The following is a 6,000-nucleotide window of genomic DNA, read 5'->3' on the forward strand; positions in this document are numbered from 1 at the left end:
TGCCTTGATGACAATGGACTAAACCTCTGAACTGCAAACCAGCCCCAATTAAATGTTTTTCTTTATAAAAGTTGCTGTTGTTGTGGTGTTTCTTCATAGTAATAAAAACCTTAACTAAGACACATAGACAATCTTAATTTTTTCACAACATATTATATATGTGATTCAACTGTTATTTAGAAAAATAGATCTACTTCCTATATATGTAACATGAATTGAACTCTTGCTTAGGAAAATAAATATTTTAAATAGCAACCATGTGGCTTACCTCCATCTTAGCTGATGACCTCATTAGGATGGAAGCAACCCTGTGGCTGGCAGCTACTTTTGCTAAGATAGAGAGTAATTCAATGTAACTTCTTCACCATCTTGATTAAGATTACCAGGCGATATAAACCAGCTAATGCAATAATCATTAAATTTCTTAGTCTACTAAGCCACTGGCTTATCATTTTATCCCCCTTTTAGACTAAGGAGAAAATAGCAGGTCTCCAAAATATTTTGGATTAGTATAGATTTTTGTATAATGATAAATTTCTATGGTTATAAAGTATCTAATCAGGTTAACAGAAAGTGACAAGAGATGTATGTCTAACTACTTATGTTTTGCTTACTGATTAACATGAGGCTTATAGAAAATTTTAGATAAGTAACAACATACATTTGAATAAGGTATTTTGATAAATAAGGTTTATCAACTCATAAGGTATACTTGGGTTAACAGTAACTAGCTTGAAGATATATGTCTAGCCTCTTTATCTCTGCTAAATTTATTAAACTTTAGCTATTTGGATAAACCAAGTTTAAAAAAACGGCATTCTATATTGGTGCACTAAAAAAGGGATCAGAAAAATACAGTTCCCAGACTCCCTATGGACTGCATTTATAATTTAAAGTTTTATTTTGATGATAAAAGACCTTCAGTTAAATCTTCAACTCAAAATTTTAAGGCTCAAACTTAACAGGGATAAAACTGTAAAGCCTGTAATGTTATAATAGCTTCTAACTTATTGTAAACTGTTAAATATAATTAAGAAGTGCAAGTTAACACTCAGTCACCTTATAAATGATCAAATTTGTTAATGTACTCAGAATTATGCTCAGAGTCATGCTAAGTACAAATGTAATTCATTTACAATGACAAAATTTAGTTAGCCTCCTTATGTGTTTTCAAGATCAAATCTAAAACAAGTAACTAAAAACAATGGAAGTTTGTTTAAAATTAGGTATATATATATATATATATATATATATATATATATATATATATATATATATATATGTAATAGAAAGTGGTCCTCAAATTATTCAGAGATCTGCTGAATGTATCATTTAAAATATTTAATGAAAATTTTCCTGTTATAGACAGAAATGACAGCTCCTAGTGGCAACCCTGAGGTCTCCAAAGAAAATGACTCCACCTGGATGGTTGTAACACCAACCACTGGACAAAAAACTGCCTATGTCTCTTCCACTGCCAGGACCCTACACATGTGATGGGCACTATTGGGTTGACTGCTCTACTCTGCCTCACCAAAGTAGGTCAGTTTTTCCAAGTTCCTCCTCCACAGAAAAATCTCTCAGACTTTCTTGATCTGGCAGCAGAAGGCTTATGCTGCCCTGTGCAGCAGCTGAAGAGTTAATGCTGTCCTGTGTTACAGCTGAAGACCTATGACCTCTGTCTCCCACCTAAGCCATTGAGACCACAGGAACCCAGGGTAACTGTCTACGTAGTAGTAATTCTATCATTTTAACAGATACATAGGCCATTTAGATTATACTTCCTGCTTTAATGTATGCTTCTCAGATCTCTGATGGTATTGATTGCTAACTGTAACTTTATGTTAACAGCAGCAAGCCAACCAGTTCCTTCTCCAAGGCTGCAGCTATCTGGTCAATTTATTTCATATGTAAAATCAGGCCTCACTTTTTTTCTAGAGATGAGAAAGGGACATACAGACACAGTTTACCTTGCTGGTAGATTTCACACAAAGAGATAAACTCACAAAACAGATTTCAATATAGGGTTTTTTGTTTTTTGTTTTTTTAAAGAAAAACTATTCCTTTATTCAAAGAAACTTACTTTTGCAATGGCTGCTCTCAGTAACAAGCCACCAGTGTTTCATGGCAAATGATTGGATAAATAGAAAAGATCTAAGGAAATGATTCAATGTATGTAAAAATTGAAAAATGTTTCACATTTCTTTCCTTCTCACTATACTATTTTTATATTAAAACCTCTAAAGTTCACAATTTTAACATTGATCAATGGAGTTCTGATAAGTTCTGATACAGCTCTGGTAAAACACTAACTCCTATTATCATATCCAAAAAGGTAAAAATTTTAAATCTCCTTTGGCTGTCTTCTAAGCATAGATGCACTGACTTAAAAGTGATTCTCAATCATTATCTATATCTATATCTATATCTATATCTATATCTATATCTATGTATAAAAACTCTGTCCAATCTAAATATCTAGTCCTCTGGAAAAAGTGTTAATGTTTTTAATCCAAAATCATTTTTTTTGGATCCCCAGGCTTTTACTATAACTCAAAGGTGTCAGTCCACTGCTTTTTCTACAATTTGTATTTCAGTACAGTGGTAATGCTAATATGTCTAACACTGTTATTTCTTTTTATAAATGAAAACACTCTTACAAAGCCTTAGGGAGTTGAAACTTGTATCCACCTCTCACAGGTCAAAGGGATTCAAGGTAAGTACTCTTGTTAAGCAACAGCCTAAGTTTCCCTACCTGCATATTCTTAATGGTGGGCCCTTGCTCCCTTCCTTTGGTGTTAGGACTCCTCATCTACCCCAACTACTAAGAAGTTTCAAGTGCACATCCACGATAAAAATTTTCCCCTAAACTCTTTAACTTTACCTTCTGTCCCTACTCTATATAGGTTCTACATTTCCAATCAATGAAAGACTGTAAACTGCTCTAAAACTGCCTGCAATGCACCAGCCCCAGGAGTTTCTTTGGAAACTGTATCTCAGATTGCCCTAAAGGGGCTAGCACAAGGTGCTCTCACAGAACCTGGACAAGTGAAACAAATGTCCCACAGCATTGACATCTCTCTCCCTTCCCATCTTTGAGCAACATTCAAGCCTTCTTGAGATACCCCCAAAATAATACCCCAATTTCATGAGAAAGTAGTTACAGAAGAGATTATGTCATCCATTATCATCAACAAAAAGGCTGAAATGTCAGGTCCCAAAGAAAACTGGGATAGGTATCACTCAGTACCTGTGGCTCCTCTCAACAATTCTCACTCTGCCCCTTACCCTAAATCTCTCTAACCCAGGGGCTGAGCTTCTCTTCCCTTCCCCCAACCTCTGATCCCTATATAACTCAGCCATTTTGGTTTTGTGCTTTTAGTTCCCATGCACTTCCTTGGCCACTTGCTCCACTGCCCTTCTCTTGGTCTATGACTTCTCTCTTGGTCCAGATGACCCTCCACCATTCTCTAACTCCCCTTTCTCATAGCCTGGTTCAGTCCACTGGCTATGTACAGTCTGGACTCCTCCAGATGCCTCAGGCTATTCTCTCCCACATATCTACAATAAAACCATCTCCTCCACCACACCTAGGAGTGACCATCTCCTCATTTTCATTCATTGTAGCATAGCTATTGAACATTCTCTCTTAGAATAATGAGTGGGAGAGTAGAACTGTGGTTTTCACCTGTGCCGTAAGGAAGGGGTCTAAATTGTCCTTTGTGAAAAATTTATTTATTTGTAGAAGTAATACGCATTTCTAGAGGTCTAAGTCTGTACTTTTTAACTATTGCTTTGCATAAACATTGTTGACTTTCTTATGATATGTCTTATTTACTGTTTTGGGAAAGCATGTACATGATGTGCTTATGTCCGGTAATTCCACTTACACAGTCTTTTAAGGTTGTTTTTTTTTTTTTTTTTTCTTATTTGAAAGATGCTGGATTGGATCACATTTTAATAAAACAAGTACTGGAACCACAAACACAACATCAACTTTGACTCTGAACTCTAATTTCAAAAAGCTTTGTGCTATGGGGTGAGTTGTCTGTACCCCCTGTACCAATTTTTCCGAGAAGGGACAGTGACTTCCACCTCACTTTGCAGATCTTATGTTTCTTGCACTGTGACCTTGATTAAAGAATTTGTCTTCGCAGTTACTTTCTGAATTGTGGTGGGATGGGTGGCTAGTTTTTAAATTTTGTCAGTGTTCATGTTGAATAAAGAGCTCTCCAGCTATGGATCTTGACTTTTGTTTGTACTTCATCTTTCAATAAAGCCTAGTCAAATTCAGTGTACACAGCAGTTGCATACATTTTTGTTGACTAAATATTTTTGGAGAATTTCAACCATAAAAGACTGTGTATTATTAGTACCAGAGAAGAACATGATTCTAGAATTGACTTCACCTAAGACATACTCATGGGGTAGTCTAACTTTTATGAGGTCTTCCACTATCACTGGGAAACTGGATTGTAATTTTCAAGTGCTCTGTAACTTTTCCCACAACCTTCCACATCTCTCATGTCCAATTAGAGAGGTATACTCTCCTAATGGTCACGAGAATCTTAGTTCAATTTCATGCTCTCATAATACTTTGATCTTGGATTAATTAGAAGTAGAGAAAAACTTTGTTGCAAAGAGACACATTTTAAAAAGTCAAGTGAATGGCAGAGCAGAAACAGACTTCTCAACTTTGGCTTTGGTAAAGGTGGCAAGGGCTCAGAAAAGGAGAAACTTGAATCAGACCATGAAGTGCTGATGAGGAGGAAGGCAGATGAGGCATTCTGGGAGTCTTTCTGTAAGTACTAACATCAGTGATGACAAGGTGCAGTGAGAGATGGGAAGGCAGGCAAGACTGCAGGGTCTCTAAGGCATTTGAGAAGTAAAAATGACCTGAAGCTTTGTCTTCCCCAAGTGCTTGAGTCAGGGCAGAACTTCAAGATTATGGCAGAATTGAGAAGTGTACGTTAATGTCAAGGCAATGTTCTAATGCACTAGAAATAAAGTTGAAGAATGTTCTCTGCTCCCATATCACCTACCAGATTATGTTTTGCCATATTGCGATGTATTTTAATGACCGTAGGTATAAATGCAATCATTCTACAATGTCTTCATTGTTATTTTCAAATGTTGTTGATGATGTTTTTCTTCATATATCCCAGCTTATTGTTTTGCTTCATTAAACTATAATGGCCACCTCTGTCCATGTGACGCTTACATCAACTAAGAGTATTTTCTGTTGTCAGATAAATTCTTTTGTAGTAATGGTTTTAGGTTCTGTGTTTTGGGGAGAAGTGCCAAAGATCAAAGCCAGGGCCTGGAAAACACTAAGAAATCATTTTGTTACTGCAATAGAACCTTAAGGTTGATGAGAGAACACAGTCAGACAGGCTTCTGTTTACAGGCCTCTTGCTCATGTTGGTTGGCTGTATGTAGAAGGTTTCCATCAAGCTCATGGCCTCAACCATATCCTCAAGCAGGCGAGCTCTGACACTAATGAGATGTGGAGACTGGTTCTGCTAGGCTCTTGATGTCTCACAATGCAGTTGTGATTTTAGAAAAACCTTGGCTACATAGCCTTCCTGAATTTTTCTAAAACCAGTATGCTAAACATAGACTGCAAATAGATTTCACCAAAGGAGGAAAACTGAAGAATGCACAGAGATGGAACATGCAAACATTGTAGTGAGATACTGCTGTCATCATCCAGAACTGAGGACACTGAGTCTTGGTACAAGTGGAGACTACATGCCTGAGCCCTTGACTATTTCCAGGATCTTCTTTCTTTCCTTTCAATTACTTTCTTTTCTGTTCTTCTGGCTGTCAACCTTCTGAGACACAAAATCTCAGTACCCTGAATGCCTTTCTTCTCTACCCAGAGACCCCTCCCAAAGTGTTGATTTTCGTGGTGCCATGATATTCCTTAAACTTACTTGGTTGGGTTTGTTTGTATTTACATTACCATTGCAAAAGATTTAAAGTTTTTCAAACATTTTC

This window comes from Peromyscus eremicus, chromosome 2 (genome assembly GCF_949786415.1).
Source record: "Peromyscus eremicus chromosome 2, PerEre_H2_v1, whole genome shotgun sequence".
Taxonomy (NCBI): domain Eukaryota; kingdom Metazoa; phylum Chordata; class Mammalia; order Rodentia; family Cricetidae; genus Peromyscus; species Peromyscus eremicus.